Source organism: Triturus cristatus, chromosome 12 (genome assembly GCF_964204655.1).
Source record: "Triturus cristatus chromosome 12, aTriCri1.1, whole genome shotgun sequence".
Classification (NCBI taxonomy): domain Eukaryota; kingdom Metazoa; phylum Chordata; class Amphibia; order Caudata; family Salamandridae; genus Triturus; species Triturus cristatus.
In genome coordinates this window covers 217,178,340-217,202,284 of record NC_140595.1, presented here as the reverse complement: position 1 = coordinate 217,202,284, position 23,945 = coordinate 217,178,340, and the positions used below count along the sequence as shown (strand labels likewise).

At 45.1% G+C, this 23,945-nt stretch overlaps 24 non-coding genes across 24 annotated transcripts; all 24 read left to right on the top strand.

The window, feature by feature from the left end:
- Positions 1–477: 477 nt before the first annotated feature.
- Positions 478–592, top strand: LOC146773715 (U5 spliceosomal RNA). Its single transcript, XR_014975093.1, has one exon. It is a non-coding gene; the product is annotated as a U5 spliceosomal RNA (small nuclear RNA).
- Positions 593–1,432: 840 nt separating this feature from the next.
- Positions 1,433–1,547, top strand: LOC146773714 (U5 spliceosomal RNA). The gene has a single exon (XR_014975092.1). It is a non-coding gene; the product is annotated as a U5 spliceosomal RNA (small nuclear RNA).
- Positions 1,548–2,423: 876 nt separating this feature from the next.
- LOC146773713 (U5 spliceosomal RNA) lies at positions 2,424–2,538 on the top strand. The gene has a single exon (XR_014973766.1). It is a non-coding gene; the product is annotated as a U5 spliceosomal RNA (small nuclear RNA).
- An 852-nt stretch (positions 2,539–3,390) lies between these two features.
- LOC146773712 (U5 spliceosomal RNA) lies at positions 3,391–3,505 on the top strand. The gene has a single exon (XR_014975091.1). It is a non-coding gene; the product is annotated as a U5 spliceosomal RNA (small nuclear RNA).
- An 889-nt stretch (positions 3,506–4,394) lies between these two features.
- LOC146773711 (U5 spliceosomal RNA) lies at positions 4,395–4,509 on the top strand. The gene has a single exon (XR_014974596.1). It is a non-coding gene; the product is annotated as a U5 spliceosomal RNA (small nuclear RNA).
- Positions 4,510–5,385: 876 nt separating this feature from the next.
- Positions 5,386–5,500, top strand: LOC146773710 (U5 spliceosomal RNA). The gene has a single exon (XR_014975090.1). It is a non-coding gene; the product is annotated as a U5 spliceosomal RNA (small nuclear RNA).
- Positions 5,501–6,388: 888 nt separating this feature from the next.
- LOC146773709 (U5 spliceosomal RNA) lies at positions 6,389–6,503 on the top strand. The gene has a single exon (XR_014973966.1). It is a non-coding gene; the product is annotated as a U5 spliceosomal RNA (small nuclear RNA).
- An 876-nt stretch (positions 6,504–7,379) lies between these two features.
- On the top strand, positions 7,380–7,494 carry LOC146773708 (U5 spliceosomal RNA). Its single transcript, XR_014975089.1, has one exon. It is a non-coding gene; the product is annotated as a U5 spliceosomal RNA (small nuclear RNA).
- An 876-nt stretch (positions 7,495–8,370) lies between these two features.
- LOC146773707 (U5 spliceosomal RNA) lies at positions 8,371–8,485 on the top strand. The gene has a single exon (XR_014975088.1). It is a non-coding gene; the product is annotated as a U5 spliceosomal RNA (small nuclear RNA).
- Positions 8,486–9,337: 852 nt separating this feature from the next.
- LOC146773706 (U5 spliceosomal RNA) lies at positions 9,338–9,452 on the top strand. Its single transcript, XR_014975087.1, has one exon. It is a non-coding gene; the product is annotated as a U5 spliceosomal RNA (small nuclear RNA).
- An 888-nt stretch (positions 9,453–10,340) lies between these two features.
- Positions 10,341–10,455, top strand: LOC146773705 (U5 spliceosomal RNA). Its single transcript, XR_014973965.1, has one exon. It is a non-coding gene; the product is annotated as a U5 spliceosomal RNA (small nuclear RNA).
- An 876-nt stretch (positions 10,456–11,331) lies between these two features.
- On the top strand, positions 11,332–11,446 carry LOC146773704 (U5 spliceosomal RNA). The gene has a single exon (XR_014975086.1). It is a non-coding gene; the product is annotated as a U5 spliceosomal RNA (small nuclear RNA).
- An 840-nt stretch (positions 11,447–12,286) lies between these two features.
- LOC146773703 (U5 spliceosomal RNA) lies at positions 12,287–12,401 on the top strand. The gene has a single exon (XR_014975085.1). It is a non-coding gene; the product is annotated as a U5 spliceosomal RNA (small nuclear RNA).
- An 888-nt stretch (positions 12,402–13,289) lies between these two features.
- LOC146773702 (U5 spliceosomal RNA) lies at positions 13,290–13,404 on the top strand. The gene has a single exon (XR_014973964.1). It is a non-coding gene; the product is annotated as a U5 spliceosomal RNA (small nuclear RNA).
- Positions 13,405–14,280: 876 nt separating this feature from the next.
- On the top strand, positions 14,281–14,395 carry LOC146773701 (U5 spliceosomal RNA). Its single transcript, XR_014975084.1, has one exon. It is a non-coding gene; the product is annotated as a U5 spliceosomal RNA (small nuclear RNA).
- An 840-nt stretch (positions 14,396–15,235) lies between these two features.
- LOC146773700 (U5 spliceosomal RNA) lies at positions 15,236–15,350 on the top strand. The gene has a single exon (XR_014975083.1). It is a non-coding gene; the product is annotated as a U5 spliceosomal RNA (small nuclear RNA).
- Positions 15,351–16,226: 876 nt separating this feature from the next.
- On the top strand, positions 16,227–16,341 carry LOC146773699 (U5 spliceosomal RNA). The gene has a single exon (XR_014973765.1). It is a non-coding gene; the product is annotated as a U5 spliceosomal RNA (small nuclear RNA).
- Positions 16,342–17,193: 852 nt separating this feature from the next.
- LOC146773698 (U5 spliceosomal RNA) lies at positions 17,194–17,308 on the top strand. The gene has a single exon (XR_014975082.1). It is a non-coding gene; the product is annotated as a U5 spliceosomal RNA (small nuclear RNA).
- An 889-nt stretch (positions 17,309–18,197) lies between these two features.
- On the top strand, positions 18,198–18,312 carry LOC146773697 (U5 spliceosomal RNA). The gene has a single exon (XR_014974595.1). It is a non-coding gene; the product is annotated as a U5 spliceosomal RNA (small nuclear RNA).
- Positions 18,313–19,188: 876 nt separating this feature from the next.
- LOC146773696 (U5 spliceosomal RNA) lies at positions 19,189–19,303 on the top strand. The gene has a single exon (XR_014973775.1). It is a non-coding gene; the product is annotated as a U5 spliceosomal RNA (small nuclear RNA).
- Positions 19,304–20,191: 888 nt separating this feature from the next.
- Positions 20,192–20,305, top strand: LOC146773695 (U5 spliceosomal RNA). The gene has a single exon (XR_014974817.1). It is a non-coding gene; the product is annotated as a U5 spliceosomal RNA (small nuclear RNA).
- Positions 20,306–21,181: 876 nt separating this feature from the next.
- Positions 21,182–21,296, top strand: LOC146773694 (U5 spliceosomal RNA). The gene has a single exon (XR_014973642.1). It is a non-coding gene; the product is annotated as a U5 spliceosomal RNA (small nuclear RNA).
- An 888-nt stretch (positions 21,297–22,184) lies between these two features.
- Positions 22,185–22,299, top strand: LOC146773693 (U5 spliceosomal RNA). The gene has a single exon (XR_014974345.1). It is a non-coding gene; the product is annotated as a U5 spliceosomal RNA (small nuclear RNA).
- Positions 22,300–23,175: 876 nt separating this feature from the next.
- On the top strand, positions 23,176–23,290 carry LOC146773692 (U5 spliceosomal RNA). The gene has a single exon (XR_014975081.1). It is a non-coding gene; the product is annotated as a U5 spliceosomal RNA (small nuclear RNA).
- Positions 23,291–23,945: the final 655 nt, after the last annotated feature.

The following is a 23,945-nucleotide window of genomic DNA, read 5'->3' as shown; positions in this document are numbered from 1 at the left end:
TTGTTTCATGTGTCTCCAGCCTAGACAGATATATCCTTCTATATTCAGGTTTAATGAAAGTACGTGTGAAAAAGGCACATACGGTGCATGGCTATGTGTAGAGCACAGTGGTGGCTCTGAGCATATCGATTGGAGAGATGGTGTTGAAAGCGTAAAATGGCTAGGGGACAAAAGGCCTACAGTGCCACTTAACTAAAAGCCTGATTCACATTTCCTGTTCCCCTTCCCCAGCAGCCCCGACAACTCCTAATGAGCTGAGGTGAGTACAAAAGAAATTTGCATATTCCCAGACATACACATGTGAACAGTCCACCTTTTTGTACCTTGAGCAGAGACTTTGAAATGTTGGCCTGTTTTGCCCACCGGCCTGGTTCTCGCCCTCTTTCTTAGAGCCTGAAAATACCTTTCAGGTCCTCACCCTCGCAATGACAGGGTCTTTGATGTGCCGCCACTTACCCTAGAGAGTTATATTGTCACTTACTCTGGTTTCTCTTCAAAACGAAAAAATCTTTCGCCTTTTACTAAAGATTTCCGTGGAGAGGAACATTTAAGAGTTTATTCAATTTTTTTAAGCCTTGCCACAGGTGAGGCTGTTTATCATTTGTTTAAAAGAAAAGCATTACAAGTTGGGGAATATCCAGCAATTGTCTGCTGCTTTTTTGGGGGACATGAGTTTGGTGTTTTATTCCTGAGCTCTCTGCTTGCTCATTTGCATAAACAGAGTGCAGGAGAGGTGCCTCATGGGAAAGAGCTTGTGCAGTGCATGAGATTGCTTTTCTTGACTGACTTGAAACTTCACGATCGCAGGCAGTATATTTTCTTATCTCCCAAAGATCCTGCTGCCAGATCCCAGAGGTCACCCTCCTTTTTAAAGGTGGGACCAAGACTCATGCTGTGCTTTTCATAGGGCTTGCCCGTTATTTGTGCCCGTGAGAGGTCACCAATCCTGAGTCAGCTTCCTCTCAGGTAGACTTGAAGGGGCACGTCAGACTTGTTTCACGTGTCTCCAGCCTAGACAGATATATCCTTCTATATTCAGGTTTAATGAAAGTACGTGTGAAAAAGGCACATACGGTGCATGGCTATGTGTAGAGCGTGTTGAAAGCGTAAAATGGCTAGGGGACAAAAGGCCTACAGTGCCACTTAACTAAAAGCCTGATTCACATTTCCTGTTCCCCTTCCCCAGCAGCCCCGACAACTCCTAATGAGCTGAGGTGAGTACAAAAGAAATTTGCATATTCCCAGACATACACATGTGAACAGTCCACCTTTTTGTACCTTGAGCAGAGACTTTGAAATGTTGGCCTGTTTTGCCCACCGGCCTGGTTCTCGCCCTCTTTCTTAGAGCCTGAAAATACCTTTCAGGTCCTCACCCTCGCAATGACAGGGTCTTTGATGTGCCGCCACTTACCCTAGAGAGCTATATTGTCACTTACTCTGGTTTCTCTTCAAAACGAAAAAATCTTTCGCCTTTTACTAAAGATTTCCGTGGAGAGGAACATTTAAGAGTTTATTCAATTTTTTTAAGCCTTGCCACAGGTGAGGCTGTTTATCATTTGTTTAAAAGAAAAGCATTACAAGTTGGGGAATATCCAGCAATTGTCTGCTGCTTTTTTGGGGGACATGAGTTTGGTGTTTTATTCCTGAGCTCTCTGCTTGCTCATTTGCATAAACAGAGTGCAGGAGAGGTGCCTCATGGGAAAGAGCTTGTGCAGTGCATGAGATTGCTTTTCTTGACTGACTTGAAACTTCACGATTGCAGGCAGTATATTTTCTTATCTCCCAAAGATCCTGCTGCCAGATCCCAGAGGTCACCCTCCTTTTTAAAGGTGGGACCAAGACTCATGCTGTGCTTTTCATAGGGCTTGCCCGTTATTTGTGCCCGTGAGAGGTCACCAATCCTGAGTCAGCTTCCTCTCAGGTAGACTTGAAGGGGCACGTCAGACTTGTTTCATGTGTCTCCAGCCTAGACAGATATATCCTTCTATATTCAGGTTTAATGAAAGTACGTGTGAAAAAGGCACATACGGTGCATGGCTATGTGTAGAGCACAGTGGTGGCTCTGAGCATATCGATTGGAGAGATGGTGTTGAAAGCGTAAAATGGCTAGGGGACAAAAGGCCTACAGTGCCACTTAACTAAAAGCCTGATTCACATTTCCTGTTCCCCTTCCCCAGCAGCCCCGACAACTCCTAATGAGCTGAGGTGAGTACAAAAGAAATTTGCATATTCCCAGACATACACATGTGAACAGTCCACCTTTTTGTACCTTGAGCAGAGACTTTGAAATGTTGGCCTGTTTTGCCCACCGGCCTGGTTCTCGCCCTCTTTCTTAGAGCCTGAAAATACCTTTCAGGTCCTCACCCTCGCAATGACAGGGTCTTTGATGTGCCGCCACTTACCCTAGAGAGCTATATTGTCACTTACTCTGGTTTCTCTTCAAAACGAAAAAATCTTTCGCCTTTTACTAAAGATTTCCGTGGAGAGGAACATTTAAGAGTTTATTCAATTTTTTTAAGTCTTGCCACAGGTGAGGCTGTTTATCATTTGTTTAAAAGAAAAGCATTACAAGTTGGGGAATATCCAGCAATTGTCTGCTGCTTTTTTGAGGGACATGAGTTTGGTGTTTTATTCCTGAGCTCTCTGCTTGCTCATTTGCATAAACAGAGTGCAGGAGAGGTGCCTCATGGGAAAGAGCTTGTGCAGTGCATGAGATTGCTTTTCTTGACTGACTTGAAACTTCACGATCGCAGGCAGTATATTTTTTTATCTCCCAAAGATCCTGCTGCCAGACCCCAGAGGTCACCCTCCTTTTTAAAGGTGGGACCAAGACTCATGCTGTGCTTTTCATAGGGCTTGCCCGTTATTTGTGCCCGTTAGAGGTGCCCTGAGAGGTCGCCAATCCTGAGTCAGCTTCCTCTCAGGTAGACTTGAAGGGGCACGTCAGACTTGTTTCACGTGTCTCCAGCCTAGACAGATATATCCTTCTATATTCAGGTTTAATGAAAGTACGTGTGAAAAAGGCACATACGGTGCATGGCTATGTGTAGAGCGTGTTGAAAGTGTAAAATGGCTAGGGGACAAAAGGCCTACAGTGCCACTTAACTAAAAGCCTGTTTCACATTTCCTGTTCCCCTTCCCCAGCAGCCCCGACAACTCCTAATGAGCTGAGGTGAGTACAAAAGAAATTTGCATATTCCCAGACATACACATGTGAACAGTCCACCTTTTTGTACCTTGAGCAGAGACTTTGAAATGTTGGCCTGTTTTGCCCACCGGCCTGGTTCTCGCCCTCTTTCTTAGAGCCTGAAAATACCTTTCAGGTCCTCACCCTCGCAATGACAGGGTCTTTGATGTGCCGCCACTTACCCTAGAGAGCTATATTGTCACTTACTCTGGTTTCTCTTCAAAACGAAAAAATCTTTCGCCTTTTACTAAAGATTTCCGTGGAGAGGAACATTTAAGAGTTTATTCAATTTTTTTAAGCCTTGCCACAGGTGAGGCTGTTTATCATTTGTTTAAAAGAAAAGCATTACAAGTTGGGGAATATCCAGCAATTGTCTGCTGCTTTTTTGGGGGACATGAGTTTGGTGTTTTATTCCTGAGCTCTCTGCTTGCTCATTTGCATAAACAGAGTGCAGGAGAGGTGCCTCATGGGAAAGAGCTTGTGCAGTGCATGAGATTGCTTTTCTTGACTGACTTGAAACTTCACGATCGCAGGCAGTATATTTTCTTATCTCCCAAAGATCCTGCTGCCAGATCCCAGAGGTCACCCTCCTTTTTAAAGGTGGGACCAAGACTCATGCTGTGCTTTTCATAGGGCTTGCCCGTTATTTGTGTCCGTTTAGAGGTGCCCTGAGAGGTCGCCAATCCTGAGTCAGCTTCCTCTCAGGTAGACTTGAAGGGGCACGTCAGACTTGTTTCACGTGTCTCCAGCCTAGACAGATATATCCTTCTATATTCAGGTTTAATGAAAGTACGTGTGAAAAAGGCACATACGGTGCATGGCTATGTGTAGAGCACAGTGGTGGCTCTGAGCATATCGATTGGAGGGATGGTGTTGAAAGCGTAAAATGGCTAGGGGACAAAAGGCCTACAGTGCCACTTAACTAAAAGCCTGATTCACATTTCCTGTTCCCCTTCCCCAGCAGCCCCGACAACTCCTAATGAGCTGAGGTGAGTACAAAAGAAATTTGCATATTCCCAGATATACACATGTGAACAGTCCACCTTTTTGTACCTTGAGCAGAGACTCTGAAATGTTGGCCTGTTTTGCCCACCGGTCTGGTTCTCGCCCTCTTTCTTAGAGCCTGAAAATACCTTTCAGGTCCTCACCCTCGCAATGACAGGGTCTTTGATGTGGCGCCACTTACCCTAGAGAGCTATATTGTCACTTATTCTGGTTTCTCTTCAAAACGAAAAAATCTTTCGCCTTTTACTAAAGATTTCCGTGGCGAGGAACATTTAAGAGTTTATTCAATTTTTTTAAGCCTTGCCACAGGTGAGGCTGTTTATCATTTGTTTAAAAGAAAAGTATTAGAAGTTGGGGAATATCCAGCAATTGTCTGCTGCTTTTTTGGGGGACATGAGTTTGGTGTTTTATTCCTGAGCTCTCTGCTTGCTCATTTGCATAAACAGAGTGCAGGAGAGGTGCCTCATGGGAAAGAGCTTGTGCAGTGCATGAGATTGCTTTTCTTGACTGACTTCAAACTTCACGATCGCAGGCAGTATATTTTCTTATCTCCCAAAGATCCTGCTGCCAGATCCCAGAGGTCACCCTCCTTTTTAAAGGTGGGACCAAGACTCATGCTGTGCTTTTCATAGGGCTTGCCCCTTATTTGTGCCCGTGAGAGGTCACCAATCCTGAGTCAGCTTCCTCTCAGGTAGACTTGAAGGGGCACGTCAGACTTGTTTCATGTGTCTCCAGCCTAGACAGATATATCCTTCTATATTCAGGTTTAATGAAAGTACGTGTGAAAAAGGCACATACGGTGCATGGCTATGTGTAGAGCACAGTGGTGGCTCTGAGCATATCGATTGGAGAGATGGTGTTGAAAGCGTAAAATGGCTAGGGGACAAAAGGCCTACAGTGCCACTTAACTAAAAGCCTGATTCACATTTCCTGTTCCCCTTCCCCAGCAGCCCCGACAACTCCTAATGAGCTGAGGTGAGTACAAAAGAAATTTGCATATTCCCAGACATACACATGTGAACAGTCCACCTTTTTGTACCTTGAGCAGAGACTTTGAAATGTTGGCCTGTTTTGCCCACCGGCCTGGTTCTCGCCCTCTTTCTTAGAGCCTGAAAATACCTTTCAGGTCCTCACCCTCGCAATGACAGGGTCTTTGATGTGCCGCCACTTACCCTAGAGAGCTATATTGTCACTTACTCTGGTTTCTCTTCAAAACGAAAAAATCTTTCGCCTTTTACTAAAGATTTCCGTGGAGAGGAACATTTAAGAGTTTATTCAATTTTTTTAAGCCTTGCCACAGGTGAGGCTGTTTATCATTTGTTTAAAAGAAAAGCATTACAAGTTGGGGAATATCCAGCAATTGTCTGCTGCTTTTTTGGGGGACATGAGTTTGGTGTTTTATTCCTGAGCTCTCTGCTTGCTCATTTGCATAAACAGAGTGCAGGAGAGGTGCCTCATGGGAAAGAGCTTGTGCAGTGCATGAGATTGCTTTTCTTGACTGACTTGAAACTTCACGATCGCAGGCAGTATATTTTCTTATCTCCCAAAGATCCTGCTGCCAGATCCCAGAGGTCACCCTCCTTTTTAAAGGTGGGACCAAGACTCATGCTGTGCTTTTCATAGGGCTTGCCCGTTATTTGTGCCTGTTAGAGGTGCCCTGAGAGGTCGCCAATCCTGAGTCAGCTTCCTCTCAGGTAGACTTGAAGGGGCACGTCAGACTTGTTTCACGTGTCTCCAGCCTAGACAGATATATCCTTCTATATTCAGGTTTAATGAAAGTACGTGTGAAAAAGGCACATACGGTGCATGGCTATGTGTAGAGCACAGTGGTGGCTCTGAGCATATCGATTGGAGGGATGGTGTTGAAAGCGTAAAATGGCTAGGGGACAAAAGGCCTACAGTGCCACTTAACTAAAAGCCTGATTCACATTTCCTGTTCCCCTTCCCCAGCAGCCCCGACAACTCCTAATGAGCTGAGGTGAGTACAAAAGAAATTTGCATATTCCCAGACATACACATGTGAACAGTCCACCTTTTTGTACCTTGAGCAGAGACTTTGAAATGTTGGCCTGTTTTGCCCACCGGCCTGGTTCTCGCCCTCTTTCTTAGAGCCTGAAAATACCTTTCAGGTCCTCACCCTCGCAATGACAGGGTCTTTGATGTGCCGCCACTTACCCTAGAGAGCTATATTGTCACTTACTCTGGTTTCTCTTCAAAACGAAAAAATCTTTCGCCTTTTACTAAAGATTTCCGTGGAGAGGAACATTTAAGAGTTTATTCAATTTTTTTAATCCTTGCCACAGGTGAGGCTGTTTATCATTTGTTTAAAAGAAAAGCATTACAAGTTGGGGAATATCCAGCAATTGTCTGCTGCTTTTTTGGGGGACATGAGTTTGGTGTTTTATTCCTGAGCTCTCTGCTTGCTCATTTGCATAAACAGAGTGCAGGAGAGGTGCCTCATGGGAAAGAGCTTGTGCAGTGCATGAGATTGCTTTTCTTGACTGACTTGAAACTTCACGATTGCAGGCAGTATATTTTCTTATCTCCCAAAGATCCTGCTGCCAGATCCCAGAGGTCACCCTCCTTTTTAAAGGTGGGCCCAAGACTCATGCTGTGCTTTTCATAGGGCTTGCCCGTTATTTGTGCCCGTGAGAGGTCACCAATCCTGAGTCAGCTTCCTCTCAGGTAGACTTGAAGGGGCACGTCAGACTTGTTTCATGTGTCTCCAGCCTAGACAGATATATCCTTCTATATTCAGGTTTAATGAAAGTACGTGTGAAAAAGGCACATACGGTGCATGGCTATGTGTAGAGCACAGTGGTGGCTCTGAGCATATCGATTGGAGAGATGGTGTTGAAAGCGTAAAATGGCTAGGGGACAAAAGGCCTACAGTGCCACTTAACTAAAAGCCTGATTCACATTTCCTGTTCCCCTTCCCCAGCAGCCCCGACAACTCCTAATGAGCTGAGGTGAGTACAAAAGAAATTTGCATATTCCCAGACATACACATGTGAACAGTCCACCTTTTTGTACCTTGAGCAGAGACTTTGAAATGTTGGCCTGTTTTGCCCACCGGCCTGGTTCTCGCCCTCTTTCTTAGAGCCTGAAAATACCTTTCAGGTCCTCACCCTCGCAATGACAGGGTCTTTGATGTGCCGCCACTTACCCTAGAGAGCTATATTGTCACTTACTCTGGTTTCTCTTCAAAACGAAAAAATCTTTCGCCTTTTACTAAAGATTTCCGTGGAGAGGAACATTTAAGAGTTTATTCAATTTTTTTAAGCCTTGCCACAGGTGAGGCTGTTTATCATTTGTTTAAAAGAAAAGCATTACAAGTTGGGGAATATCCAGCAATTGTCTGCTGCTTTTTTGGGGGACATGAGTTTGGTGTTTTATTCCTGAGCTCTCTGCTTGCTCATTTGCATAAACAGAGTGCAGGAGAGGTGCCTCATGGGAAAGAGCTTGTGCAGTGCATGAGATTGCTTTTCTTGACTGACTTGAAACTTCACGATCGCAGGCAGTATATTTTCTTATCTCCCAAAGATCCTGCTGCCAGATCCCAGAGGTCACCCTCCTTTTTAAAGGTGGGACCAAGACTCATGCTGTGCTTTTCATAGGGCTTGCCCGTTATTTGTGCCCGTGAGAGGTCACCAATCCTGAGTCAGCTTCCTCTCAGGTAGACTTGAAGGGGCACGTCAGACTTGTTTCATGTGTCTCCAGCCTAGACAGATATATCCTTCTATATTCAGGTTTAATGAAAGTACGTGTGAAAAAGGCACATACGGTGCATGGCTATGTGTAGAGCACAGTGGTGGCTCTGAGCATATCGATTGGAGAGATGGTGTTGAAAGCGTAAAATGGCTAGGGGACAAAAGGCCTACAGTGCCACTTAACTAAAAGCCTGATTCACATTTCCTGTTCCCCTTCCCCAGCAGCCCCGACAACTCCTAATGAGCTGAGGTGAGTACAAAAGAAATTTGCATATTCCCAGACATACACATGTGAACAGTCCACCTTTTTGTACCTTGAGCAGAGACTTTGAAATGTTGGCCTGTTTTGCCCACCGGCCTGGTTCTCGCCCTCTTTCTTAGAGCCTGAAAATACCTTTCAGGTCCTCACCCTCGCAATGACAGGGTCTTTGATGTGCCGCCACTTACCCTAGAGAGCTATATTGTCACTTACTCTGGTTTCTCTTCAAAACGAAAAAATCTTTCGCCTTTTACTAAAGATTTCCGTGGAGAGGAACATTTAAGAGTTTATTCAATTTTTTTAAGCCTTGCCACAGGTGAGGCTGTTTATCATTTGTTTAAAAGAAAAGCATTACAAGTTGGGGAATATCCAGCAATTGTCTGCTGCTTTTTTGAGGGACATGAGTTTGGTGTTTTATTCCTGAGCTCTCTGCTTGCTCATTTGCATAAACAGAGTGCAGGAGAGGTGCCTCATGGGAAAGAGCTTGTGCAGTGCATGAGATTGCTTTTCTTGACTGACTTGAAACTTCACGATCGCAGGCAGTATATTTTCTTATCTCCCAAAGATCCTGCTGCCAGATCCCAGAGGTCACCCTCCTTTTTAAAGGTGGGACCAAGACTCATGCTGTGCTTTTCATAGGGCTTGCCCGTTATTTGTGCCCGTTCGAGGTGCCCTGAGAGGTCGCCAATCCTGAGTCAGCTTCCTCTCAGGTAGACTTGAAGGGGCACGTCAGACTTGTTTCACGTGTCTCCAGCCTAGACAGATATATCCTTCTATATTCAGGTTTAATGAAAGTACGTGTGAAAAAGGCACATACGGTGCATGGCTATGTGTAGAGCGTGTTGAAAGCGTAAAATGGCTAGGGGACAAAAGGCCTACAGTGCCACTTAACTAAAAGCCTGATTCACATTTCCTGTTCCCCTTCCCCAGCAGCCCCGACAACTCCTAATGAGCTGAGGTGAGTACAAAAGAAATTTGCATATTCCCAGACATACACATGTGAACAGTCCACCTTTTTGTACCTTGAGCAGAGACTTTGAAATGTTGGCCTGTTTTGCCCACCGGCCTGGTTCTCGCCCTCTTTCTTAGAGCCTGAAAATACCTTTCAGGTCCTCACCCTCGCAATGACAGGGTCTTTGATGTGCCGCCACTTACCCTAGAGAGCTATATTGTCACTTACTCTGGTTTCTCTTCAAAACGAAAAAATCTTTCGCCTTTTACTAAAGATTTCCGTGGAGAGGAACATTTAAGAGTTTATTCAATTTTTTTAAGCCTTGCCACAGGTGAGGCTGTTTATCATTTGTTTAAAAGAAAAGCATTACAAGTTGGGGAATATCCAGCAATTGTCTGCTGCTTTTTTGGGGGACATGAGTTTGGTGTTTTATTCCTGAGCTCTCTGCTTGCTCATTTGCATAAACAGAGTGCAGGAGAGGTGCCTCATGGGAAAGAGCTTGTGCAGTGCATGAGATTGCTTTTCTTGACTGACTTGAAACTTCACGATCGCAGGCAGTATATTTTCTTATCTCCCAAAGATCCTGCTGCCAGATCCCAGAGGTCACCCTCCTTTTTAAAGGTGGGACCAAGACTCATGCTGTGCTTTTCATAGGGCTTGCCCGTTATTTGTGCCTGTTAGAGGTGCCCTGAGAGGTCGCCAATCCTGAGTCAGCTTCCTCTCAGGTAGACTTGAAGGGGCACGTCAGACTTGTTTCACGTGTCTCCAGCCTAGACAGATATATCCTTCTATATTCAGGTTTAATGAAAGTACGTGTGAAAAAGGCACATACGGTGCATGGCTATGTGTAGAGCACAGTGGTGGCTCTGAGCATATCGATTGGAGGGATGGTGTTGAAAGCGTAAAATGGCTAGGGGACAAAAGGCCTACAGTGCCACTTAACTAAAAGCCTGATTCACATTTCCTGTTCCCCTTCCCCAGCAGCCCCGACAACTCCTAATGAGCTGAGGTGAGTACAAAAGAAATTTGCATATTCCCAGACATACACATGTGAACAGTCCACCTTTTTGTACCTTGAGCAGAGACTTTGAAATGTTGGCCTGTTTTGCCCACCGGCCTGGTTCTCGCCCTCTTTCTTAGAGCCTGAAAATACCTTTCAGGTCCTCACCAGCGCAATGACAGGGTCTTTGATGTGCCGCCACTTACCCTAGAGAGCTATATTGTCACTTACTCTGGTTTCTCTTCAAAACGAAAAAATCTTTCGCCTTTTACTAAAGATTTCCGTGGAGAGGAACATTTAAGAGTTTATTCAATTTTTTTAATCCTTGCCACAGGTGAGGCTGTTTATCATTTGTTTAAAAGAAAAGCATTACAAGTTGGGGAATATCCAGCAATTGTCTGCTGCTTTTTTGGGGGACATGAGTTTGGTGTTTTATTCCTGAGCTCTCTGCTTGCTCATTTGCATAAACAGAGTGCAGGAGAGGTGCCTCATGGGAAAGAGCTTGTGCAGTGCATGAGATTGCTTTTCTTGACTGACTTGAAACTTCACGATTGCAGGCAGTATATTTTCTTATCTCCCAAAGATCCTGCTGCCAGATCCCAGAGGTCACCCTCCTTTTTAAAGGTGGGCCCAAGACTCATGCTGTGCTTTTCATAGGGCTTGCCCGTTATTTGTGCCCGTGAGAGGTCACCAATCCTGAGTCAGCTTCCTCTCAGGTAGACTTGAAGGGGCACGTCAGACTTGTTTCATGTGTCTCCAGCCTAGACAGATATATCCTTCTATATTCAGGTTTAATGAAAGTACGTGTGAAAAAGGCACATACGGTGCATGGCTATGTGTAGAGCACAGTGGTGGCTCTGAGCATATCGATTGGAGAGATGGTGTTGAAAGCGTAAAATGGCTAGGGGACAAAAGGCCTACAGTGCCACTTAACTAAAAGCCTGATTCACATTTCCTGTTCCCCTTCCCCAGCAGCCCCGACAACTCCTAATGAGCTGAGGTGAGTACAAAAGAAATTTGCATATTCCCAGACATACACATGTGAACAGTCCACCTTTTTGTACCTTGAGCAGAGACTTTGAAATGTTGGCCTGTTTTGCCCACCGGCCTGGTTCTCGCCCTCTTTCTTAGAGCCTGAAAATACCTTTCAGGTCCTCACCCTCGCAATGACAGGGTCTTTGATGTGCCGCCACTTACCCTAGAGAGCTATATTGTCACTTACTCTGGTTTCTCTTCAAAACGAAAAAATCTTTCGCCTTTTACTAAAGATTTCCGTGGAGAGGAACATTTAAGAGTTTATTCAATTTTTTTAAGCCTTGCCACAGGTGAGGCTGTTTATCATTTGTTTAAAAGAAAAGCATTACAAGTTGGGGAATATCCAGCAATTGTCTGCTGCTTTTTTGGGGGACATGAGTTTGGTGTTTTATTCCTGAGCTCTCTGCTTGCTCATTTGCATAAACAGAGTGCAGGAGAGGTGCCTCATGGGAAAGAGCTTGTGCAGTGCATGAGATTGCTTTTCTTGACTGACTTGAAACTTCACGATCGCAGGCAGTATATTTTCTTATCTCCCAAAGATCCTGCTGCCAGATCCCAGAGGTCACCCTCCTTTTTAAAGGTGGGACCAAGACTCATGCTGTGCTTTTCATAGGGCTTGCCCGTTATTTGTGCCCGTGAGAGGTCACCAATCCTGAGTCAGCTTCCTCTCAGGTAGACTTGAAGGGGCACGTCAGACTTGTTTCACGTGTCTCCAGCCTAGACAGATATATCCTTCTATATTCAGGTTTAATGAAAGTACGTGTGAAAAAGGCACATACGGTGCATGGCTATGTGTAGAGCGTGTTGAAAGCGTAAAATGGCTAGGGGACAAAAGGCCTACAGTGCCACTTAACTAAAAGCCTGATTCACATTTCCTGTTCCCCTTCCCCAGCAGCCCCGACAACTCCTAATGAGCTGAGGTGAGTACAAAAGAAATTTGCATATTCCCAGACATACACATGTGAACAGTCCACCTTTTTGTACCTTGAGCAGAGACTTTGAAATGTTGGCCTGTTTTGCCCACCGGCCTGGTTCTCGCCCTCTTTCTTAGAGCCTGAAAATACCTTTCAGGTCCTCACCCTCGCAATGACAGGGTCTTTGATGTGCCGCCACTTACCCTAGAGAGCTATATTGTCACTTACTCTGGTTTCTCTTCAAAACGAAAAAATCTTTCGCCTTTTACTAAAGATTTCCGTGGAGAGGAACATTTAAGAGTTTATTCAATTTTTTTAAGCCTTGCCACAGGTGAGGCTGTTTATCATTTGTTTAAAAGAAAAGCATTACAAGTTGGGGAATATCCAGCAATTGTCTGCTGCTTTTTTGGGGGACATGAGTTTGGTGTTTTATTCCTGAGCTCTCTGCTTGCTCATTTGCATAAACAGAGTGCAGGAGAGGTGCCTCATGGGAAAGAGCTTGTGCAGTGCATGAGATTGCTTTTCTTGACTGACTTGAAACTTCACGATCGCAGGCAGTATATTTTCTTATCTCCCAAAGATCCTGCTGCCAGATCCCAGAGGTCACCCTCCTTTTTAAAGGTGGGACCAAGACTCATGCTGTGCTTTTCATAGGGCTTGCCCGTTATTTGTGCCTGTTAGAGGTGCCCTGAGAGGTCGCCAATCCTGAGTCAGCTTCCTCTCAGGTAGACTTGAAGGGGCACGTCAGACTTGTTTCACGTGTCTCCAGCCTAGACAGATATATCCTTCTATATTCAGGTTTAATGAAAGTACGTGTGAAAAAGGCACATACGGTGCATGGCTATGTGTAGAGCACAGTGGTGGCTCTGAGCATATCGATTGGAGGGATGGTGTTGAAAGCGTAAAATGGCTAGGGGACAAAAGGCCTACAGTGCCACTTAACTAAAAGCCTGATTCACATTTCCTGTTCCCCTTCCCCAGCAGCCCCGACAACTCCTAATGAGCTGAGGTGAGTACAAAAGAAATTTGCATATTCCCAGACATACACATGTGAACAGTCCACCTTTTTGTACCTTGAGCAGAGACTTTGAAATGTTGGCCTGTTTTGCCCACCGGCCTGGTTCTCGCCCTCTTTCTTAGAGCCTGAAAATACCTTTCAGGTCCTCACCAGCGCAATGACAGGGTCTTTGATGTGCCGCCACTTACCCTAGAGAGCTATATTGTCACTTACTCTGGTTTCTCTTCAAAACGAAAAAATCTTTCGCCTTTTACTAAAGATTTCCGTGGAGAGGAACATTTAAGAGTTTATTCAATTTTTTTAATCCTTGCCACAGGTGAGGCTGTTTATCATTTGTTTAAAAGAAAAGCATTACAAGTTGGGGAATATCCAGCAATTGTCTGCTGCTTTTTTGGGGGACATGAGTTTGGTGTTTTATTCCTGAGCTCTCTGCTTGCTCATTTGCATAAACAGAGTGCAGGAGAGGTGCCTCATGGGAAAGAGCTTGTGCAGTGCATGAGATTGCTTTTCTTGACTGACTTGAAACTTCACGATTGCAGGCAGTATATTTTCTTATCTCCCAAAGATCCTGCTGCCAGATCCCAGAGGTCACCCTCCTTTTTAAAGGTGGGCCCAAGACTCATGCTGTGCTTTTCATAGGGCTTGCCCGTTATTTGTGCCCGTGAGAGGTCACCAATCCTGAGTCAGCTTCCTCTCAGGTAGACTTGAAGGGGCACGTCAGACTTGTTTCATGTGTCTCCAGCCTAGACAGATATATCCTTCTATATTCAGGTTTAATGAAAGTACGTGTGAAAAAGGCACATACGGTGCATGGCTATGTGTAGAGCACAGTGGTGGCTCTGAGCATATCGATTGGAGAGATGGTGTTGAAAGCGTAAAATGGCTAGGGGACAAAAGGCCTACAGTGCCACTTAACTAAAAGCCTGATTCACATTTCCTGTTCCCCTTCCCCAGCAGCCCCGACAACTCCTAATGAGCTGAGGTGAGTACAAAAGAAATTTGCATATTCCCAGACATACACATGTGAACAGTCCACCTTTTTGTACCTTGAGCAGAGACTTTGAAATGTTGGCCTGTTTTGCCCACCGGCCTGGTTCTCGCCCTCTTTCTTAGAGCCTGAAAATACCTTTCAGGTCCTCACCCTCGCAATGACAGGGTCTTTGATGTGCCGCCACTTACCCTAGAGAGCTATATTGTCACTTACTCTGGTTTCTCTTCAAAACGAAAAAATCTTTCGCCTTTTACTAAAGATTTCCGTGGAGAGGAACATTTAAGAGTTTATTCAATTTTTTTAAGCCTTGCCACAGGTGAGGCTGTTTATCATTTGTTTAAAAGAAAAGCATTACAAGTTGGGGAATATCCAGCAATTGTCTGCTGCTTTTTTGGGGGACATGAGTTTGGTGTTTTATTCCTGAGCTCTCTGCTTGCTCATTTGCATAAACAGAGTGCAGGAGAGGTGCCTCATGGGAAAGAGCTTGTGCAGTGCATGAGATTGCTTTTCTTGACTGACTTGAAACTTCACGATCGCAGGCAGTATATTTTCTTATCTCCCAAAGATCCTGCTGCCAGATCCCAGAGGTCACCCTCCTTTTTAAAGGTGGGACCAAGACTCATGCTGTGCTTTTCATAGGGCTTGCCCGTTATTTGTGCCCGTGAGAGGTCACCAATCCTGAGTCAGCTTCCTCTCAGGTAGACTTGAAGGGGCACGTCAGACTTGTTTCACGTGTCTCCAGCCTAGACAGATATATCCTTCTATATTCAGGTTTAATGAAAGTACGTGTGAAAAAGGCACATACGGTGCATGGCTATGTGTAGAGCGTGTTGAAAGCGTAAAATGGCTAGGGGACAAAAGGCCTACAGTGCCACTTAACTAAAAGCCTGATTCACATTTCCTGTTCCCCTTCCCCAGCAGCCCCGACAACTCCTAATGAGCTGAGGTGAGTACAAAAGAAATTTGCATATTCCCAGACATACACATGTGAACAGTCCACCTTTTTGTACCTTGAGCAGAGACTTTGAAATGTTGGCCTGTTTTGCCCACCGGCCTGGTTCTCGCCCTCTTTCTTAGAGCCTGAAAATACCTTTCAGGTCCTCACCCTCGCAATGACAGGGTCTTTGATGTGCCGCCACTTACCCTAGAGAGCTATATTGTCACTTACTCTGGTTTCTCTTCAAAACGAAAAAATCTTTCGCCTTTTACTAAAGATTTCCGTGGAGAGGAACATTTAAGAGTTTATTCAATTTTTTTAAGCCTTGCCACAGGTGAGGCTGTTTATCATTTGTTTAAAAGAAAAGCATTACAAGTTGGGGAATATCCAGCAATTGTCTGCTGCTTTTTTGGGGGACATGAGTTTGGTGTTTTATTCCTGAGCTCTCTGCTTGCTCATTTGCATAAACAGAGTGCAGGAGAGGTGCCTCATGGGAAAGAGCTTGTGCAGTGCATGAGATTGCTTTTCTTGACTGACTTGAAACTTCACGATTGCAGGCAGTATATTTTCTTATCTCCCAAAGATCCTGCTGCCAGATCCCAGAGGTCACCCTCCTTTTTAAAGGTGGGACCAAGACTCATGCTGTGCTTTTCATAGGGCTTGCCCGTTATTTGTGCCCGTGAGAGGTCACCAATCCTGAGTCAGCTTCCTCTCAGGTAGACTTGAAGGGGCACGTCAGACTTGTTTCATGTGTCTCCAGCCTAGACAGATATATCCTTCTATATTCAGGTTTAATGAAAGTACGTGTGAAAAAGGCACATACGGTGCATGGCTATGTGTAGAGCACAGTGGTGGCTCTGAGCATATCGATTGGAGAGATGGTGTTGAAAGCGTAAAATGGCTAGGGGACAAAAGGCCTACAGTGCCACTTAACTAAAAGCCTGATTCACATTTCCTGTTCCCCTTCCCCAGCAGCCCCGACAACTCCTAATGAGCTGAGGTGAGTACAAAAGAAATTTGCATATTCCCAGACATACACATGTGAACAGTCCACCTTTTTGTACCTTGAGCAGAGACTTTGAAATGTTGGCCTGTTTTGCCCACCGGCCTGGTTCTCGCCCTCTTTCTTAGAGCCTGAAAATACCTTTCAGGTCCTCACCCTCGCAATGACAGGGTCTTTGATGTGCCGCCACTTACCCTAGAGAGCTATATTGTCACTTACTCTGGTTTCTCTTCAAAACGAAAAAATCTTTCGCCTTTTACTAAAGATTTCCGTGGAGAGGAACATTTAAGAGTTTATTCAATTTTTTTAAGTCTTGCCACAGGTGAGGCTGTTTATCATTTGTTTAAAAGAAAAGCATTACAAGTTGGGGAATATCCAGCAATTGTCTGCTGCTTTTTTGAGGGACATGAGTTTGGTGTTTTATTCCTGAGCTCTCTGCTTGCTCATTTGCATAAACAGAGTGCAGGAGAGGTGCCTCATGGGAAAGAGCTTGTGCAGTGCATGAGATTGCTTTTCTTGACTGACTTGAAACTTCACGATCGCAGGCAGTATATTTTTTTATCTCCCAAAGATCCTGCTGCCAGACCCCAGAGGTCACCCTCCTTTTTAAAGGTGGGACCAAGACTCATGCTGTGCTTTTCATAGGGCTTGCCCGTTATTTGTGCCCGTTAGAGGTGCCCTGAGAGGTCGCCAATCCTGAGTCAGCTTCCTCTCAGGTAGACTTGAAGGGGCACGTCAGACTTGTTTCACGTGTCTCCAGCCTAGACAGATATATCCTTCTATATTCAGGTTTAATGAAAGTACGTGTGAAAAAGGCACATACGGTGCATGGCTATGTGTAGAGCGTGTTGAAAGTGTAAAATGGCTAGGGGACAAAAGGCCTACAGTGCCACTTAACTAAAAGCCTGTTTCACATTTCCTGTTCCCCTTCCCCAGCAGCCCCGACAACTCCTAATGAGCTGAGGTGAGTACAAAAGAAATTTGCATATTCCCAGACATACACATGTGAACAGTCCACCTTTTTGTACCTTGAGCAGAGACTTTGAAATGTTGGCCTGTTTTGCCCACCGGCCTGGTTCTCGCCCTCTTTCTTAGAGCCTGAAAATACCTTTCAGGTCCTCACCCTCGCAATGACAGGGTCTTTGATGTGCCGCCACTTACCCTAGAGAGCTATATTGTCACTTACTCTGGTTTCTCTTCAAAACGAAAAAATCTTTCGCCTTTTACTAAAGATTTCCGTGGAGAGGAACATTTAAGAGTTTATTCAATTTTTTTAAGCCTTGCCACAGGTGAGGCTGTTTATCATTTGTTTAAAAGAAAAGCATTACAAGTTGGGGAATATCCAGCAATTGTCTGCTGCTTTTTTGGGGGACATGAGTTTGGTGTTTTATTCCTGAGCTCTCTGCTTGCTCATTTGCATAAACAGAGTGCAGGAGAGGTGCCTCATGGGAAAGAGCTTGTGCAGTGCATGAGATTGCTTTTCTTGACTGACTTGAAACTTCACGATCGCAGGCAGTATATTTTCTTATCTCCCAAAGATCCTGCTGCCAGATCCCAGAGGTCACCCTCCTTTTTAAAGGTGGGACCAAGACTCATGCTGTGCTTTTCATAGGGCTTGCCCGTTATTTGTGTCCGTTTAGAGGTGCCCTGAGAGGTCGCCAATCCTGAGTCAGCTTCCTCTCAGGTAGACTTGAAGGGGCACGTCAGACTTGTTTCACGTGTCTCCAGCCTAGACAGATATATCCTTCTATATTCAGGTTTAATGAAAGTACGTGTGAAAAAGGCACATACGGTGCATGGCTATGTGTAGAGCACAGTGGTGGCTCTGAGCATATCGATTGGAGGGATGGTGTTGAAAGCGTAAAATGGCTAGGGGACAAAAGGCCTACAGTGCCACTTAACTAAAAGCCTGATTCACATTTCCTGTTCCCCTTCCCCAGCAGCCCCGACAACTCCTAATGAGCTGAGGTGAGTACAAAAGAAATTTGCATATTCCCAGATATACACATGTGAACAGTCCACCTTTTTGTACCTTGAGCAGAGACTCTGAAATGTTGGCCTGTTTTGCCCACCGGCCTGGTTCTCGCCCTCTTTCTTAGAGCCTGAAAATACCTTTCAGGTCCTCACCCTCGCAATGACAGGGTCTTTGATGTGGCGCCACTTACCCTAGAGAGCTATATTGTCACTTATTCTGGTTTCTCTTCAAAACGAAAAAATCTTTCGCCTTTTACTAAAGATTTCCGTGGCGAGGAACATTTAAGAGTTTATTCAATTTTTTTAAGCCTTGCCACAGGTGAGGCTGTTTATCATTTGTTTAAAAGAAAAGTATTAGAAGTTGGGGAATATCCAGCAATTGTCTGCTGCTTTTTTGGGGGACATGAGTTTGGTGTTTTATTCCTGAGCTCTCTGCTTGCTCATTTGCATAAACAGAGTGCAGGAGAGGTGCCTCATGGGAAAGAGCTTGTGCAGTGCATGAGATTGCTTTTCTTGACTGACTTCAAACTTCACGATCGCAGGCAGTATATTTTCTTATCTCCCAAAGATCCTGCTGCCAGATCCCAGAGGTCACCCTCCTTTTTAAAGGTGGGACCAAGACTCATGCTGTGCTTTTCATAGGGCTTGCCCCTTATTTGTGCCCGTGAGAGGTCACCAATCCTGAGTCAGCTTCCTCTCAGGTAGACTTGAAGGGGCACGTCAGACTTGTTTCATGTGTCTCCAGCCTAGACAGATATATCCTTCTATATTCAGGTTTAATGAAAGTACGTGTGAAAAAGGCACATACGGTGCATGGCTATGTGTAGAGCACAGTGGTGGCTCTGAGCATATCGATTGGAGAGATGGTGTTGAAAGCGTAAAATGGCTAGGGGACAAAAGGCCTACAGTGCCACTTAACTAAAAGCCTGATTCACATTTCCTGTTCCCCTTCCCCAGCAGCCCCGACAACTCCTAATGAGCTGAGGTGAGTACAAAAGAAATTTGCATATTCCCAGACATACACATGTGAACAGTCCACCTTTTTGTACCTTGAGCAGAGACTTTGAAATGTTGGCCTGTTTTGCCCACCGGCCTGGTTCTCGCCCTCTTTCTTAGAGCCTGAAAATACCTTTCAGGTCCTCACCCTCGCAATGACAGGGTCTTTGATGTGCCGCCACTTACCCTAGAGAGCTATATTGTCACTTACTTTGGTTTCTCTTCAAAACGAAAAAATCTTTCGCCTTTTACTAAAGATTTCCGTGGAGAGGAACATTTAAGAGTTTATTCAATTTTTTTAAGCCTTGCCACAGGTGAGGCTGTTTATCATTTGTTTAAAAGAAAAGCATTACAAGTTGGGGAATATCCAGCAATTGTCTGCTGCTTTTTTGAGGGACATGAGTTTGGTGTTTTATTCCTGAGCTCTCTGCTTGCTCATTTGCATAAACAGAGTGCAGGAGAGGTGCCTCATGGGAAAGAGCTTGTGCAGTGCATGAGATTGCTTTTCTTGACTGACTTGAAACTTCACGATCGCAGGCAGTATATTTTCTTATCTCCCAAAGATCCTGCTGCCAGATCCCAGAGGTCACCCTCCTTTTTAAAGGTGGGACCAAGACTCATGCTGTGCTTTTCATAGGGCTTGCCCGTTATTTGTGCCCGTTAGAGGTGCCCTGAGAGGTCGCCAATCCTGAGTCAGCTTCCTCTCAGGTAGACTTGAAGGGGCACGTCAGACTTGTTTCACGTGTCTCCAGCCTAGACAGATATATCCTTCTATATTCAGGTTTAATGAAAGTACGTGTGAAAAAGGCACATACGGTGCATGGCTATGTGTAGAGCACAGTGGTGGCTCTGAGCATATCGATTGGAGGGATGGTGTTGAAAGCGTAAAATGGCTAGGGGACAAAAGGCCTACAGTGCCACTTAACTAAAAGCCTGATTCACATTTCCTGTTCCCCTTCCCCAGCAGCCCCGACAACTCCTAATGAGCTGAGGTGAGTACAAAAGAAATTTGCATATTCCCAGACATACACATGTGAACAGTCCACCTTTTTGTACCTTGAGCAGAGACTCTGAAATGTTGGCCTGTTTTGCCCACCGGCCTGGTTCTCGCCCTCTTTCTTAGAGCCTGAAAATACCTTTCAGGTCCTCACCCTCGCAATGACAGGGTCTTTGATGTGGCGCCACTTACCCTAGAGAGCTATATTGTCACTTATTCTGGTTTCTCTTCAAAACGAAAAATCTTTCGCCTTTTACTAAAGATTTCCGTGGCGAGGAACATTTAAGAGTTTATTCAATTTTTTTAAGCCTTGCCACAGGTGAGGCTGTTTATCATTTGTTTAAAAGAAAAGTATTAGAAGTTGGGGAATATCCAGCAATTGTCTGCTGCTTTTTTGGGGGACATGAGTTTGGTGTTTTATTCCTGAGCTCTCTGCTTGCTCATTTGCATAAACAGAGTGCAGGAGAGGTGCCTCATGGGAAAGAGCTTGTGCAGTGCATGAGATTGCTTTTCTTGACTGACTTCAAACTTCACGATCGCAGGCAGTATATTTTCTTATCTCCCAAAGATCCTGCTGCCAGATCCCAGAGGTCACCCTCCTTTTTAAAGGTGGGACCAAGACTCATGCTGTGCTTTTCATAGGGCTTGCCCCTTATTTGTGCCCGTGAGAGGTCACCAATCCTGAGTCAGCTTCCTCTCAGGTAGACTTGAAGGGGCACGTCAGACTTGTTTCATGTGTCTCCAGCCTAGACAGATATATCCTTCTATATTCAGGTTTAATGAAAGTACGTGTGAAAAAGGCACATACGGTGCATGGCTATGTGTAGAGCACAGTGGTGGCTCTGAGCATATCGATTGGAGGGATGGTGTTGAAAGCGTAAAATGGCTAGGGGACAAAAGGCCTACAGTGCCACTTAACTAAAAGCCTGATTCACATTTCCTGTTCCCCTTCCCCAGCAGCCCCGACAACTCCTAATGAGCTGAGGTGAGTACAAAAGAAATTTGCATATTCCCAGACATACACATGTGAACAGTCCACCTTTTTGTACCTTGAGCAGAGACTTTGAAATGTTGGCCTGTTTTGCCCACCGGCCTGGTTCTCGCCCTCTTTCTTAGAGCCTGAAAATACCTTTCAGGTCCTCACCCTCGCAATGACAGGGTCTTTGATGTGCCGCCACTTACCCTAGAGAGCTATATTGTCACTTACTCTGGTTTCTCTTCAAAACGAAAAAATCTTTTGCCTTTTACTAAAGATTTCCGTGGAGAGGAACATTTAAGAGTTTATTCAATTTTTTTAAGCCTTGCCACAGGTGAGGCTGTTTATCATTTGTTTAAAAGAAAAGCATTACAAGTTGGGGAATATCCAGCAATTGTCTGCTGCTTTTTTGGGGGACATGAGTTTGGTGTTTTATTCCTGAGCTCTCTGCTTGCTCATTTGCATAAACAGAGTGCAGGAGAGGTGCCTCATGGGAAAGAGCTTGTGCAGTGCATGAGATTGCTTTTCTTGACTGACTTGAAACTTCACGATCGCAGGCAGTATATTTTCTTATCTCCCAAAGATCCTGCTGCCAGATCCCAGAGGTCACCCTCCTTTTTAAAGGTGGGACCAAGACTCATGCTGTGCTTTTCATAGGGCTTGCCCGTTATTTGTGCCTGTTAGAGGTGCCCTGAGAGGTCGCCAATCCTGAGTCAGCTTCCTCTCAGGTAGACTTGAAGGGGCACGTCAGACTTGTTTCACGTGTCTCCAGCCTAGACAGATATATCCTTCTATATTCAGGTTTAATGAAAGTACGTGTGAAAAAGGCACATACGGTGCATGGCTATGTGTAGAGCACAGTGGTGGCTCTGAGCATATCGATTGGAGGGATGGTGTTGAAAGCGTAAAATGGCTAGGGGACAAAAGGCCTACAGTGCCACTTAACTAAAAGCCTGATTCACATTTCCTGTTCCCCTTCCCCAGCAGCCCCGACAACTCCTAATGAGCTGAGGTGAGTACAAAAGAAATTTGCATATTCCCAGACATACACATGTGAACAGTCCACCTTTTTGTACCTTGAGCAGAGACTTTGAAATGTTGGCCTGTTTTGCCCACCGGCCTGGTTCTCGCCCTCTTTCTTAGAGCCTGAAAATACCTTTCAGGTCCTCACCCTCGCAATGACAGGGTCTTTGATGTGCCGCCACTTACCCTAGAGAGCTATATTGTCACTTACTCTGGTTTCTCTTCAAAACGAAAAAATCTTTCGCCTTTTACTAAAGATTTCCGTGGAGAGGAACATTTAAGAGTTTATTCAATTTTTTTAAGCCTTGCCACAGGTGACGCTGTTTATCATTTGTTTAAAAGAAAAGCATTACAAGTTGGGGAATATCCAGCAATTGTCTGCTGCTTTTTTGGGGGACATGAGTTTGGTGTTTTATTCCTGAGCTCTCTGCTTGCTCATTTGCATAAACAGAGTGCAGGAGAGGTGCCTCATGGGAAAGAGCTTGTGCAGTGCATGAGATTGCTTTTCTTGACTGACTTGAAACTTCACGATCGCAGGCAGTATATTTTCTTATCTCCCAAAGATCCTGCTGCCAGATCCCAGAGGTCACCCTCCTTTTTAAAGGTGGGACCAAGACTCATGCTGTGCTTTTCATAGGGCTTGCCCGTTATTTGTGCCCGTGAGAGGTCACCAATCCTGAGTCAGCTTCCTCTCAGGTAGACTTGAAGGGGCACGTCAGACTTGTTTCATGTGTCTCCAGCCTAGACAGATATATCCTTCTATATTCAGGTTTAATGAAAGTACGTGTGAAAAAGGCACATACGGTGCATGGCTATGTGTAGAGCACAGTGGTGGCTCTGAGCATATCGATTGGAGAGATGGTGTTGAAAGCGTAAAATGGCTAGGGGACAAAAGGCCTACAGTGCCACTTAACTAAAAGCCTGATTCACATTTCCTGTTCCCCTTCCCCAGCAGCCCCGACAACTCCTAATGAGCTGAGGTGAGTACAAAAGAAATTTGCATATTCCCAGACATACACATGTGAACAGTCCACCTTTTTGTACCTTGAGCAGAGACTTTGAAATGTTGGCCTGTTTTGCCCACCGGCCTGGTTCTCGCCCTCTTTCTTAGAGCCTGAAAATACCTTTCAGGTCCTCACCCTCGCAATGACAGGGTCTTTGATGTGCCGCCACTTACCCTAGAGAGCTATATTGTCACTTACTCTGGTTTCTCTTCAAAACGAAAAAATCTTTCGCCTTTTACTAAAGATTTCCGTGGAGAGGAACATTTAAGAGTTTATTCAATTTTTTTAAGCCTTGCCACAGGTGAGGCTGTTTATCATTTGTTTAAAAGAAAAGCATTACAAGTTGGGGAATATCCAGCAATTGTCTGCTGCTTTTTTGAGGGACATGAGTTTGGTGTTTTATTCCTGAGCTCTCTGCTTGCTCATTTGCATAAACAGAGTGCAGGAGAGGTGCCTCATGGGAAAGAGCTTGTGCAGTGCATGAGATTGCTTTTCTTGACTGACTTGAAACTTCACGATCGCAGGCAGTATATTTTCTTATCTCCCAAAGATCCTGCTGCCAGATCCCAGAGGTCACCCTCCTTTTTAAAGGTGGGACCAAGACTCATGCTGTGCTTTTCATAGGGCTTGCCCGTTATTTGTGCCCGTTCGAGGTGCCCTGAGAGGTCGCCAATCCTGAGTCAGCTTCCTCTCAGGTAGACTTGAAGGGGCACGTCAGACTTGTTTCACGTGTCTCCAGCCTAGACAGATATATCCTTCTATATTCAGGTTTAATGAAAGTACGTGTGAAAAAGGCACATACGGTGCATGGCTATGTGTAGAGCGTGTTGAAAGCGTAAAATGGCTAGGGGACAAAAGGCCTACAGTGCCACTTAACTAAAAGCCTGATTCACATTTCCTGTTCCCCTTCCCCAGCAGCCCCGACAACTCCTAATGAGCTGAGGTGAGTACAAAAGAAATTTGC